At 40.1% G+C, this 15,671-nt stretch overlaps 1 long non-coding RNA gene across 1 annotated transcript in view; it reads right to left on the reverse strand.

Annotated features, from left to right (window-relative positions):
• The window catches only part of LOC142098060 (uncharacterized), a 404,421-nt gene extending 399,160 nt beyond the window's left edge, over window positions 1–5,261 (reverse strand). The window contains exon 1 of the long non-coding RNA XR_012678298.1: window positions 5,096–5,261. This is a non-coding gene — a long non-coding RNA (uncharacterized LOC142098060). The remainder of the gene's footprint in view (window positions 1–5,095) is intronic.
• Between the last annotated feature and the right edge of the window lie 10,410 nt (window positions 5,262–15,671).

Consider the following 15,671-nt stretch of genomic DNA (forward strand, 5'->3'; position numbering starts at 1 on the left):
CACACACACACACACACACACACACACACACACACACTTCTCTAAAAAAGAAAAGGAATGTGTTTTATTGGGGCACTCTATGATGTTTAGTGTAATAAACTATATTCAATCTTTACTAAATCTAGTTTTAATATTCATAAATTCTGTTTACTTGAATAGTAGTGAAATATATAAAAACATTATTTTTGTGAACTGTTGATGTGATTGTGCATTCATATGCAGTAAAGTGAATTAAAATTTTGTATCAGAAATAACGCCATATAATTTTTCCGCATAAATATTTGATGTGATTTTATGGCAATTAGTTTGTCACCCCTACAGGGAGACCAATATAAATGTCTCTATATTTATATTTTTTTTTTATATAGAGGCAGTTTTATGTCCCAAAATAATTTAATGAGAGGATCTGAATTGTAATTCATGTAAGCTATTAGAGTAGAGCTCTTATGCTTATTATAGAGGTGGGGGGAGTGCTATATATCATATGGTGCCATTCTCTATATTTTGTATACATCTATTCATATAGTCTGATGCTATTGAATCAATTCTAAGATCCCAATTTCTTATAATACCAGGATATACAATATCAAATAGTATGAATTTGTTCATTTGTACATGAAGTGTATCCATTTAGTTAGCTTGATATATCATTGGGATACATTCTAGCATTCACGCTTATTATGGGAGGGTTATTAGTTCTGCTCTTGAACTTTCCACAGGAATTAATTTAAGTCTTTGTCTGTTTAAAAATGTAATAAGAAACCAGCTATAATATTCCTAATTTCTTATGCTAATATGATACTTTAATGTCAAATTATGCAGATTTCTTTCTTATCAGAGGTCCATCTTTATCCAATCAGTCTGATGGTTACATTGACATTATGATTGTTTCCATATTCAACTAAAACACAGGAACAGCAATACCAGTTGCTAATTAAATATTTTAGGGTGCTTACCTACCCACTGCTCTCCCTTAAACAGGTACAGTACCTGTATTCCCTTAGAGCAAACAAAAAATATACTAATTGGGACAGAGTGTTGTAGGTTTAAATTCTTTATTTTATTAATATAATATAAAATTTAATAAAATTTATCACACATAAAATGACTAATTTCACCACGTGGCAGATACGACAATAAATTGCCAAAAAAGCTTGATCAGTTCAATATTTACATAAACACCAATTGGTCATTATAGACTTTTAGTCCTTTAAATGTAGCAGTCCATATGAAGAATATATACTCCAAAGTCCTCCAAATATTTTCTGAACAGAGTTCTTATCAATTGCATTCCTATAGGATTACAATAATTCAAAAAGGTACTTCACGAACGTATCAAACAACAGTCAATATGATCCTTCTTAGGTGACAAAGGAAACCATTTGGAAGGTTGATGCTCCTTAGTAATGATGTACAAATAGTTTGCTGTACCTTGTGTTAATACGGAAGGAAGTTCCATTGGTATATTGAAGGCTGGATCTCCTGGGGACACACTGTTTCCAAATAGATGTTCAATGTAACAAAATTTGTAGTGAACTGCTCAGCAGATCTGCACACATGGGCGTCCAACGACGCGTTTCTCCACCTATCTGGAGCAGGTTCATCGCAGGTGATGAAATTATATTCTTCATATGGACTGCTACATTTAAAGGCCTAAAAGCCTATAGTGACCAATTGGTGTTTATGTGAATATTGAACTGATAATGCTTTTTTGGAGATTTATTGTCTTACCAGTCACGTGGTTAATTTTATGTGTGATAAACTTTATTGAATTTTATATTATATCAATAAAATAAGGAATTTAAACCTACAACAGCGCTCTACCAATTAGTATATCTTTTGTTTACACATTCACCCTTGTTAGGAACGGAGTAGATTGCATAGACATGCATGTATTTATTCATTCTCTGTGTGGCCATCACATTAGAAAATTTGGGTCATTCAACCTTAGGTACCTTCGATTTAAGCAGTTTTTCCCTCCCCACTCCATTATATAATACTATTTTGTGTCACAATATACATAGAATATTGTATAGCGATCGAGAGCATGCAGACAACCTAATCAAAACCACCAACGCGCGTTTCGCTACACAGTTTTTTCAATGCAAGCTGAGGGGTTGTTTCTTCTGACTCTAAATAGTCTTAGCCAAGCCCTTCTTATCGACGTCCTCACTAACAACCAATGACATTCTTCCTTCTGTATTTTGTGACAGGTCAGGCTAAACACTGTTGTATAATTATAAATCTATGTAATGTCCCTTTTATGTTACTCCATTAGCTGCAGAGATGTTACAAGATTTACATTTCTTGGCTCGACTAATGGCACATTTATGGAAAAGTATTAACTTTTAAACATAAGACACAACTTAAGTCTGAGAACGCCACTATGATGAAAACCAGACAGACTGTGAAACAGATCAATGTGGAAACCCACGTACAAGCCTCATAAGCACAAGGGTTGCAGAATGTGAAGAGGAAAGCCAAGAGTGTCTCCAGACTCACAAAATGAGTAATCTGCTTCCATAAAGACATATCATTATTTTAATACTGATATATTAGACAGTGTGGTTCATTATGGAAACAAACATTGACTGAAAATTAATGGCAAAAGAAAACATTCAGAGACAAAAGCTTGCAAAGGAGCAAGTGCTTACAAAAAATACTAGAAAGCTAATTGTGCAACACAATTCTATTATTAGTAAATCATTTGTGGTATTATAGCCTCATCTGAACTCTATGAAATACAGAGAGTAGAATTACTGGCAACATTTCTACACAAAAAAACATGCAGAAATGTGTTTATATATTGTCACAAGAGTTTATTGTGCTTATCAGAAAAATGAAAAGGATATTTTAAGTTTTTAGCATTCCCATATTTCATCCCATGGAAACAGAGTTCCATTAAGAGTGTTAATATGCTCAATGACTACAGTAGACAGTACTGGTGTAAAGCTAATGGCACATACTGTAGTTGCTGTGTTTGCCTGCACATCTTAGCCAAGGGAACTCTGCACTTCTACTCTACTCCTGCATATATCTGGTAACCTAATTGCTGTGCTACTGTCACATGAGCAGCTTGTGGCACTTGTAAGACATATCAGTGTTCATGTGATAGGAACCCAGAACTTACACTGCCTACTATGTGCTGTATGAAATCCGTGAGCTCTCTAGATTATGTTACAAAAACGTGTGCCACTAGCTTAACAGGTAGTCAGTCGTCACATTAGCCTAAATGCGGAAATGAGCTCAGGATCAGGTTGTCTTAAATTTCCTCTTCAGCAACTTGAATAGGACTGAAAATGGAAGTTTTATCCACACTTGCCATATATCCACTCTATGCATGTTATTAAACTAATTTTTAAACTGGGAACATGGCAGCCAACCTGTATTTGGGTAACAAATTCTTTGATTTAATGGCACAGGAGGTCATTAACGAAGGCGTATTACAAAATTCCAAAAGTTGTTGGCACTTTGGAAGCAGTAGGCACACCCCCGGGGATGTGGACGTGCTCACTGTGACATGAACAGGCCGCCATTTCCTCTGTGGTTTGGATATTTGCAATGTTGGGAGATATGAAGTAGAATGCGATTTGCACAAATTCGGTTATTCATGCATTGGGACAAACAAGAGGATTGCTTTGAAAATGATCCGCATGTATGTAGCCAGCATTAGCTATTGGTCCACATAGAAGTTTTATCTTATTGTATTCTGAGCAGAATGCAATGCAGGAAATTCTCTGGAAAAATAACGTGGCACAGAGATCCACTGATCTATGCCATGCCACCTACGCTGCCAATACAGGCAGTAATATTTACACGTCATGGATGTTACTGCATGAAAATGATGTCTCTCGTGTTGACGTGACCTACGACTTGTTTTTCCCTTTTGCAATTTTACTCTAGAGTATGAATGCAGATTTACAAGATAAAACTTCTAAGTATGTGGAAAATCAATTCGACTTAGCAAATAATCTATTAGCAGGTTAGAAAGTTATATTTAGAATCAGAGAATTAGCCAGCACAGGGTTATCTTGTTTAACAAACAAGCACTGTGATGTTATTTGAGGTAATGATAGAGTTAGCACATTTTGGTTATGTTTTTGACAGTTATGTACTTCCAGCTACTAATTAAATTCACCCTAGGTCTGTCATCATACCATAATAGTAACTCATTCATTACCAATCTTAATTAATTCAAAAAACATAAACTAACCATTGAGGCCAGATCAATTAATCCCTTCATGCTCGAGGATATAGCAATTGATTGTGTGCAGTTCTGGAAGGATGTGATTTCAGTACAGTGAAGAATCAATGAGTTCTAATAGAACATTTTTACTTTGATATACATTCTCTCACAATCCGTTACATTCTGAATGTTGTGCATGCTCCAACCTTAACGCCTTTTTTTATAGATTTAGGTTAGTTCTACTTAATCAGGCAGGTATTCTTATTCACGCTATCCTTGTTCAGGAAAAAGCAATTTTCAACATTTGCAAATGGACAATCTTTTTCGCTAAAGGCAGAAATAAGAAGCAAAATCGTTTTTTTATGGTGAATGTCAATTGACATTTACAAAAAGAATACTGGTAACCAGGGAGCAAGCTAGCAATGTTGATGATATATGCTAGCAAATGTGGATATATGGACATTTAAAGTGGAATTGAGTAAAAGGAAAGCATGAGTTCACATTTTTATTGTATTTCTATCAAATATTAAGTACATTTCTTTTCATCCCAAGAGCTTTTTATTAGCAAGATCAGAGATTTAACATATTATTTTTTAGAGATGTTAGATAAGTGAATTCATTCAATAATGCTGGCTGCACGCTGTAATATCACAATCATTATCGATACAATTGGCCTGAAATTGCAATGTCAAGCCCCAAAATTATCCCAACGCCTGATAATATTATGTATGAAATCAATTGGCTCATTATCGGCTAAATGTACTTGGAAGATGACTACTATCGCCTATATCAGTGTTGGCTAACCTGTGACACTCCAGGTGTTGTGAAACTACAAGTCCCAGTATGCTTTGCCAATATATAGCAGCTTATTGCTGGAAGGGCATGCTGGGACTTGTAGTTTCACAACACATGGGGGTAAATGTATCAAGCTGAGAGTTTTCCGGCGGGTTTGAAAAACAAATTTAGATTCTAGCTATCATTTATTTAGTACATTCTACAAAATCATAGCTAGAATCTGATTGGTTGCTTTAGGCAACATCTCCACTTTTTAAACCTGCCGGCAAACTCTCAGCTTGATACATTTACCCCCTGGAGTGTCACAGGTTAGCCAACACTGGCCTATATGGTTCTCTTCCAACCACAATAATAGGCACCAGTGATGGTGGAAATTATCTGGTCACTTGAACAGCTAGATCAGGTCCAATCTGGCCACCCACGCGTCTCTCCAAATTAGACATTGATCCTGAGTGATGGTCTGTGTGTGGACATCTTACGATTTGTGTAAGATGAACTGGAAGACCTTTAATCAATCACTGGCTAGTAAAGAATGGAATCTATCGGCAGCTGTATATTGCAGTATTCTCTCTTGTGTTTAACAGAAGGGAATGAGGGTCCATTCAGATCATTAGAATTCTTTCCAAGCAGCTGGTAACAGAAAGTCTTACCCTGAAGCTACAGAGAAAACATAAGGAGTCACTTATGTGTAGGAAAGAAAGTGAAGTCATTCTGCAATCAGTGTGGATGTGTAAGGCACCAATACATTGTGTAAAACTACAGGCTACGGAAATATCAATTATTCATTAAAATATATCAATAAAAATACATCTTACTAAATTAATTTCTTTAAAAAAAAAAGGACTATTGTTATAATATATGTTTGTTTTCATCTGACCATACGAAATAAAGAATTGTAAAAAAAGAATAAGTAATGTTGATGATTTATTCATTAGGGAAACAGCAACAACTATTAGCTTGATTGGTTTTTAAAGACAGGAATTTACATTACCCTAAATATAATACAAGTGTAATCATTAATGCTTAAGACTTGGGGACTTTGGGGTTCTCAGAATAAGTTTTTTTTTCAATATGTGGGAGCCTAAAATATACCCATTTTCATTTAAAAATTTCCTGTACTTATCATGCTGTCCCTACCATTCTGTCTTTGTTAAATTGTTTAAAGTGCTCCTCACAATGACTGAAGGAGGAACTTGGCGATCATACCTGTTTGTATGACATTAACACTGAGTGACATCAATTATGATCATTTTTTTAAATTATTATTATTATTATTATTATTATTATTATTATTATTATTTCTTTCCTGGCATTCCTGTATGGATACTGGTTTTCTCTCATACCTGCTCTGCAATACTCCGATTATGGTGCACCAAGAGCGGATGGGTGCATAAAGACAAATATTAAAGGGATTTTCCACTTTCCACTAAGAAGGGGATTCATACATCTCCACTTTTCCACAGCCTGTTACTTCTGTGGGGGTTCTTTGCCAGGAACCTTGGTGTTTGGTATATTCAGCAATGCCCTGTTGCTGCAGCAGATAGCACCATGCTGCTATCCAGCAACTTATCTTTCCTGTCTCCATGCCAAAACATATCTAAAATGCCACATAAAGCTTCTCAATTTATTGGAGTCCTACACTAACATTTGTGCACTAAATCATGGTTTTGTAGGGAAAAACAAAAACTATCCTGCCATGTGGGGGCTACATATACAAAGAGGCAAATATATACTGATTAGCCACAACATTTAAACCACCTGCCTAATATTGTGTAAGTCCCTTTCATGCCACCAAAACAGCTCTGAGTCGTTGAGGCATGGACTCCACAAGACCTCTGAAGGTGTCCTGTAATATCTAGCACCAAGACGTTAGCAGCAGATCCTTGAAGTTCTATAAGTTGCAAGGTGGGGCCTCCGTGGTTTGAACTTGTTTTTCCATCACATCCCACGGATGCTCCATTGGACTGAGATCTGGGGAATGTGGAGTCTAAGTTAACACCTTGAACTCTTTCTCATTTACCTCAAACCTCTCCTAAACAATTTTTGCAGTGTGTCAGGGCGCATTATCCCGCTGAAAGAGGCCACTGCCATCAGGGAATACCATTGCCATTAAGGGGTGTACCTAGTATGCAACAATGTTTAGGTTAGGTGGTACGTGTCAATGTAACAGGAGAAAAGGTTTCTCAGCAGAACATTGCCCAGAGTATCATACTTCCTCTGCCAGCGTGCCTTCTTCAGTGCATCCTGGTACCTCTCTTCCACAGGTAAACTACACACACACACCGGATGTCCACATGATGTAAAATAATACGTGATTCATACGAACAGGCCACCTTCTTCCATTGCTCTATGGTATGGTTCTGGTGCTCACCTGCCTATTGAAGGCGATTTCTGCAGTGGACAGGAGTCAGCTTGGGTACTCTGACCGGTCTATGGTTACAAAACCCCATAAGCAGCAAGCTGCAATACATTGTGTGTCCTGACGCCTTTCTATCATAATACAGTATTGGAAGTTGCTCAATCAATTTATAGGTTCACAGTAGGTGCTTGAAAGGGTGGGGTTATCCAGAAAGGAAAATATACAGAGATAACTCTCGCAGCAACACTGCTATGAACTAGTAAAAGAGCTGCTATTCTATTTGTACATAACATTTAGAAACCAGAGCATTCTGATAGAAGCTTGTGCTAGTGCTAGCAGGCTCATGCTTATGTATACCAAACTGTGCCTTATTTACGAATAAAACCTATGTGCTTTGGAACCAGAGTGACCGCATCAGAGAATCTTTATTTGAAACGATAGTTACAGACTTAACTGTAAGTTAGCTTTCAATTTAAAAACACATGAATATATGACACTATATATAGGGTCATTGTTTAAAGTTAGGACCACCCTATTAGCAGAAGCGCCTTGACGAGGCTTACCATACATTTGCAAATGTGTGTAACTGAGAATTCTGCAATATTATGTACAAGGAGAATAGCAACTCTTTTAAAAGTTCACAGCAGTGCTGCTGGGGGATTTTTCTCTGTATTTTTACCTTTCTATCACAGTCAGCATTAACATTTTCAGCAATTTGTGCTGAGTAGCTCTTCTGTAGAATTAGAACAGATGGCCTAGCCTTTGATCCCCATGCGCATCAATAAGCCTTGGGTGTCCATGACCCTGTTGCCGGTTCACCAGTTGTCCTTCCATAAACCACTTTTGGTAGGTACTAACCACTGAATACTGGAAACACCCTACAAGACCTGCCATTTTGGAGATGCTCTGATCCAGACGTCCAGCCATCACAATTTGGCCACTGTCAAAGTCCCTTTCGAACCTTACGCTTGCCCATTTTTCCTACTTTAACCACATCAACTTTAAGAACTGACTCTTCACTTGCTGACTAATATATCCCACCTCTTGACAGGTACCATTGTAACAAGATAATCAATGTTATTCACTTGTCAATGGTTTTAATGTTGTGGCTGATCTGTGTATATACTGAATGTAGACAAGCCACCAACAAATTATTGCAGTTATCATTCTTATTGCTGTATTTACAAAATCTAAAATACAAGTTGCTTACACTAGTTACTGATATACATGTAAAAGTTGACATATCTTGACAGAACCTGAGGTGTTTGACAGTTTTTTACATGTGCTATGTAGTTGAATGCAAGCTATTGTTCTTTCTGTAAAAAGTGGTTAAAAGTGACTGATTACTGATATGAAATCTGCAGTATGTAGGAAAATATTACTGCTCATGAACACAGCTTTATCGAAGATATCTTCAGTTCTGGTAAGCTCCTGGAACTTTTACACATATAGGCTATTTATAACTATTATTGGAAGGTATCTTATACAAAGTGTGACACGGCATTCTTTAGGTGATGCACACACGAACACTTTCTTGCTTTTCCGTTTCTTTTTATTGTCAGGATGGCAAAGTAAATGATAACATAAGGTTTGCACACACGTTTTTTGTGACCTTAACACTAAAGTAACAGAGACCAGCTCCCTAAACACGGCTACTGTCTGGCGTCGGTCACACTATACAAAAGAAAAAGACAGGTTTAAATAGTTTACCCGCCTCATACAGCCCTAACTTTATGGGCAAATGAAACTCCCATCTTGGCTTTAAAGTTCTCTGCAGGTGCTCTGTTTGATTGCAGACACTCCCCTGTCAGTTGGCTGCTAGCTGTGGAAAGAGATGCTTTTAAACCTCTTAAAAATATGTATGTTAAATCAAATTCTTTGCTATCATGTTGTCACACATATGTCCTCCACCTGTATCTCTTTAACTTAGGTGCGCTACTGTACAAATGTTTGCAGCATTTCTCTGCAGACTGGCAGGTAAATACTTAACTTCCTTATTAGAAACCTGTGGCAAACCACTCCCTTTGTCACAAAAGGTACTCATAATATCGATATCTAACTTACCTGGTCCGGTCCTTAGCATGTGCGCCCCCCTCTTCTTCATTGCATTGGTGATGTTGTTGCAAAATCCGGATGTCGTATTACAGGTGTGCTTGGTCATTACTTAGTGATATCCAGTGCTGTTGCTGTAATTGTTGCGATGACACCTTTTGTATTTAGTACAGGATAACAACACAATGCCTAATTAGAGCCTGCACCTGCATTACTTTTATATAAGGCATCTGTTCTCAGCATTCCCTGCCTGACCAAGGTATTAGTTCCGAGCATTTGCTTAAGAGCCGCATTGCCTGCGGTGACTGTTGCTGAACTTTTGCCTGCCAGAAATACTGTTTTCTTCAACCCTTGACCTTTCTGCATTCTCCAATTGTGTCCACAGCGTGTGACCTTGATTATCCTATGTTCCCTAGGCCCTGACCTCAGCTAGAATGTTCGGCTATTCTGCTGCCTGGACCTACTTCTTGAATCTTCAGGACAGGAAGCAGTTCCCAGGTCCAGGTTGTTATTGTAATGCCTAGCGGGAGCTATTAATGTCTGATAAGAACAGTGTTATACTCGTGTTTTATACTTAGGGGTCCTTTTGGTCAAACAAAGGTGTTCTATCACTGCACACTGTGCAATACAGTGCGGAACGGCTCTCTGGTTATCTCATCCCATGCACACTACAGGATTTTTTCTGTGAACCCCCCATCAGTGGCCCATATAAAACCACTTTCTGCCCTATAGGCTTTTAACAATTATATTCAATCTCTAAAGAACCACCTCTAACTAGAGGCATATTCCTCATAGCCAAAACACTGGGGAGAAGGAGCTGACATACATCAACCTCCTTTGCAATTTCTACTGCATCAGGGTGGCTAGGAATCAAACCTCCAGAACAAGTCTGATTATTATTTTTTATTCTATTTGTTGAACTACAGCAGCTGTGTGTGGAATATCACAGGCTTGTAAATGGCTTCAATCGCAGGGTTTCAATACTACACACTGATCCTCACATTCATCTCTGAACACCAAAGGTGTAAACCTGCCTCTGATCAAAGCTCATCGCTGTTGTTTAGTAAACTATCTAAGCCAGCAATCAGCCCAGTAGCTGGTCTAAAGGATGTATAATGGTTGAATTCACTATCTAAAGTTGTCAGGATAAAAAAAATATGATACGTACAGGGCACAATTTCAGCACATAGCGTATTGTTCATTGGTTTATTTGTATAGAATACCAATCAAACTGTATCTATATACGCAAACGTGTTCTAAGCTCTGCCCAAGCTGTGTGCTGCATATACTCAATATTGAAACTTTGAAGTTTCAACAAGGTCTTGAACTCGTGAAGCTTAGATGAATGAATAAATAGTTATTATTGATTAACATGTGTAGCGTATTGTCTATACTCACTGACATTTCTAAAGGATGACACATTAGGATGGCTATTTTTGGATTCATTGAAGCTGCACTCACCAGGAATTCAATACAGCACTGAGCAGCATAACATAAATAATGATTATTGTAACCTCCTTCTCTCTGGCCATCCACCTTGCACCTATTGGGCCTAATTCATTAAGGAAATTAGGCAAGAAATTGAGTAAGTTTTCTGGACAAAACTATGTTACAATGCAAGGGGTGCAAATTAGTTTATTATGTTACACATAAGGAAAATACAGTTTTTTTCATGTAACACACAAATACTTAACAGCTTTTTTGTACAGTGAAATTTAAAGTTGATATTTGTGTGCTAGATGAAAAAAACAGACAGTATTTTCCTTACGTGCAAAATAATAAACTAATTTGCACCCCTTGCATTGCACAATGGTTTTGTCCAGAAAACGTATTTAAATTCTTGCCTAAGTTCCTTAATGAATCAGACCCCTTAAGTCTATCCTCCGTGCTGCTGCCCATCTTATTTTTTCTACCCTTGCCCTTTCTCTGCTGTCCCTCTCTGCCAGTTGCTAAATTTGCTCCCTGTAGCCAATTAGAATTAAATTTAAACTCCTCACTCTTACCTCAACCAATCTCCCCCTTCATCTCAACCCACACTCATCGTCGTCCCCTCCAATCTGCCAACGACCACTACCTTACTGATTAACTCTTTTCACTCCTGCCTCCAGGACTTCATCCGGGCTGCTCCCCTCTTGTAAAATGATCCTTACTCTACAAGGCTTCAAGCATGCCCTTAAGACTCATTTCTTTGTTCAAGCCTATCAGTCTTCTTCCTAACTCCTTTGTCTCCACTCCCCCACTCAGTGACACCCTAATTGTGTCTTCCCCTTCCCTTTAGGATGTAAGCTCTTCAGAGCAGGTCACTCTTTCCTTGTGTTCTCATTCTACTATTCCATCACCCTCTGTACCTCTTGACCTGCTTCCCTAGCCGTGTCTTCTTGAGCTCAGGCCTACTTCACGTTTGACATTACCATTACTCTCACTCAATGTCCTGTAAATAATTTGATCTGCATTACCAAGTTATCTTTGTATTTTTATAATTTAACCAGTATATCTGGTATTTTTGTATTATTTTGTTTTGTGCTATGTGCTATGGATCATTGCTGTCTGTTTATTGTGTACTAATATATATGTCATATACAGCACTGCAGACCTTTTGCGGCGCCTTATAAATAATAATAATATAGCTTAGAAGGCATGTGTATAAAGTCCTTAGACTTATGGGTTAACTAGTATAAACTGCTGTATACAAGCTACTATCCAATGACTAGAAAAAGGACAGGGTCCAGTCTTGATATGTTATATATTCTGACTGACAGGGAACCAGCAGACTCTGTAAAATCCATTTGCATGAGTAATATTCTGCCTTGGTTTGCTGAACATATACAATCCACAAACCCTCTGAGGAAATTGCCTACATGGTGATGTAACCGGTCAGGAAATCTCTATGACATTCTGTTGGAGCTCATGGAAGGATCAAAGAAATGTATTGCTATTTACATGCTGAATTGGACAGCCATACTTTTGCCATCAGTTGCAGTATCTCCTGTTATCAGAGGTAAACCAGGGAGATCGAGATGGAATATCAGTGAGGACATTGGTAAACTAACTACACCTAGCTGTTGGTCACAGCAGAGACCAGTGCCCGCTGCTGTTTGTGGTTGAACCCGATCCCTGCCAGGCAGCTTATTTCAACGGTTCAGTTTTACATGCAGGAGGCTTCAGCCCTAACTTTTGGAATAAGGAACTCCATTGACACAATACTGTATTTAACATATTTTTGATTGAAAAAGTAGCTTTATTTTGTATAAAGTACAAAAAACACAGTTCATACATTTCATTCAAGTGTACGCAGTACACCGTAAGACATGATCATGCATACGTTTTAGTACAATACAGGGCATAAAGTACAAGACATGACATCCTACACTATATACATCAAGTACTGCACTAACCATTCAAACTTAAAACGTATCACAGTACAATAAAATAACATTGGATGTGAGGGGGAGGTAGGTGAGAGGGGTAGGGTGATGGAGTCACGAGCAAAAAGTTTTTATTGAGGACAGACACAAAGGGAAGGGTGCATAAATAGACATGACATTCAATAATACTTCATGCTGTGAAGGGGAATGGGTTGGAGGGGGAAAGGGGGGGGAGCACAAACCAAAGTTTTTTTTATTGAAAAATAGACACAATGGGGAGGAGGAGAAGAGGAGACAACAATCAATCAATTACAATCAATCGTCGTCTTCATCTTCCTCAGGACTGTCAAGGGTGTTATAGTCTCTTAACAGGCTATGGATAAGCCTGCGACAGTCCTGGATGGTCATCTTCTCCCGCTTCAAGATGAGGCGGTTCCTGGCAAGCCACATAGCGTCCTTAAAACAGTTCATAAGGCGCCAGGCCTCCTGGATTGCCTCAACGGTGTGAGTCCCAGGAAATAATCCATAAAATACCGAATGGTATGAAAGGCAAGTCCTGGGCACACTGTCCTTAAGTTCATGTTCCAGGGCATCCAACAATGCCTGTGCAGTGGGACAGTCCCAAAAGATATGTTGAGCAGTCTCCCTCTTGGTAATACAAAAGGGGCAGTGAACATATCTGCACAGGTTCCGGGAGTGCATAAATGTCCTGAGAGGCAAACCCCCCTGAATGGCCATCCATGCAATGTCTTTATGTCCATTAGTCAGTCTCTTAGAGGCCACATTCTCCCAAACATGTTTGGCCGTGGCCACAGGGAGCCCTGGAACAGACTCCATAATGTCCTTAGCTCTGATGAGCTTGTGGATAGTTTTAGGTTTCCACAAGTCTGGTTTGAGTCCCTCCAGATGGTGCTCCCTCACAAATTGTCCAACATCCAGGTAAAACCAAGGTGTAGTCCAGTTGTAAGGGAAGGAGCTGTCCCACTTGTCCCAACCAAGTTTCCTCCAAAGAGGAAGAAGGAAAAAGCGTGACATGGACTTCCCAGCAGAGCAAACGTTCTTTTCAAGGAGTGTCCTGCGGATACAGTTGCAAACAAAGAAGGCCCGCAGCATGGTGGGGATATCAGGGATCCCTTTCCCACCTTTGTGGGGCTCCTTGTACATAACAGACCGCTTCACTCTGTCCATTTTGGAGCCCCAGATGAAGTGAAAGACTGTCCTCGTGATGGTCTTACAGACGGCAGCAAGAGGTGGCCAAGCTTGGGCCGTGTACTGAAGAACGGGAAGAATCTCGTTGCGCAGTACCAGTGCTTTCCCTTCGATGGTAAGAAGTCTGAGGCTCCACAGTCCAATCTTTTGCCGGACTGTTGCCAGTCTCTCTTCCCAGCACTTCAGGGCCGCCTCCTCTCCACCGAACCAAACTCCAAGAATTTTGATGAAGTCCGGCTTGATTGTGAAGGGGAATGCAGCGGGGGATGACAGGTGCCACTGACCAAACAGCATTGCCTCTGACTTCCCGCAGTTGACTTTTGCCCCTGAAGCTTGGCCGAAGTTGTTGCAGGTCTGGACGAGTGCTGCCACCGAACGCTGATCAGCGCAGAAGACAGTGACGTCGTCCATGTAGAGCGAACACTTGGCCTCTAGTCGGTCTGGACCCGGTGCGGTGATCCCTCTGATCTCTGGGTTTCGCCTGATGGACATCGCAAAGAGCTCTATACAACAGACAAAAAGGAGAGGTGAAAGAGGGCAGCCTTGTCTGACCCCAGACAGTACCGAGAAGGGGTCAGTCTTCCAGCCGTTCACCAACACTGAGCTGTAAATATCAAGGTACATCAGGTTAACATAAGAACAAAACATATCACCCAATCCAAACCTGCACAGAACCTTACGCATAAAACCATGAGAGACACGATCAAAGGCCTTCTCCTGATCAAGACTGACCAGGGCCACATGTGCGTGGCGGTCTTTGATATAATGAACCGTGTCCCTCAGCAGCGCAAGGCTGTCTGCAATCCTTCTACCAGGAATGCCACAAGTCTGATCAGGATGAACAATTCGCCCAATGACGACCTTTAGCCTGTTGGCTAGTACCTTGGCCAAAATCTTGTAGTCCACGTTCAGGAGGGAGATGGGCCTCCAATTTTTGAGGTCACATCTCTCTCCCTTACGCTTATACAAAATCGTGATCAAGCCCTCTCTCAGAGTAGGAGGCATCCTGCCCTCCACCACCATCTCCTCATACAGCTCTAGCAGGTCCGGGCCAATGAGGTCCCACAGCGCTACATAGAGCTCGGCTGGGAGGCCATCACTGCCCGGGGTCCTGCCCGGCCTAAAGGATTTAGCGGCAGAGTGCAGCTCCCCCAAGGTGAGGGGGGCATCCATAGCTGCCCTACCTGTAGGATCAATAGGGTTAGTGATACCTGACAGGAAAGATTCAGCTGCGTCGTCGTCTGTAGTCTTAGGGGAGTAGAGTTTGCCGTAGTAGTCTGAGACGACTCCCATGACGCCCTCCTTCCCCCTCCTGGGGGTGCCAGACTCGTCCCGCAGTTCAGTCAGGGGCGTGTGGCCGGAGTGGAGTTTTCTGAAAAAGAAAGAATTACATTTCTCACCCTTCTCCAGATTCTCCACCTTGGAACGGAAGATGATGCGATTGGCCTCTTCCTCGAAGTGCCTTTTCAGGCCCCCTTTGGCCTCAGCCAGATCATCCCTCACATCCCAGCCGCAGAGTTGGAGATCCAGCAGGGACTGCAGCTGACGCTGAAGTCTCCTGAAGTTTCTCTTCCTCTCACACGCCTGTTGGCGGCCTTTAGCCTGAAAGAAACCGCGAAACTTGCCCTTGACATACTCCCACCAGTTAGACATACAGTCAAAATACATTTTGTCATTTTTCCACATTACATAGGCATCCCTCAGC

Source organism: Mixophyes fleayi, chromosome 7 (genome assembly GCF_038048845.1).
Source record: "Mixophyes fleayi isolate aMixFle1 chromosome 7, aMixFle1.hap1, whole genome shotgun sequence".
Classification (NCBI taxonomy): domain Eukaryota; kingdom Metazoa; phylum Chordata; class Amphibia; order Anura; family Limnodynastidae; genus Mixophyes; species Mixophyes fleayi.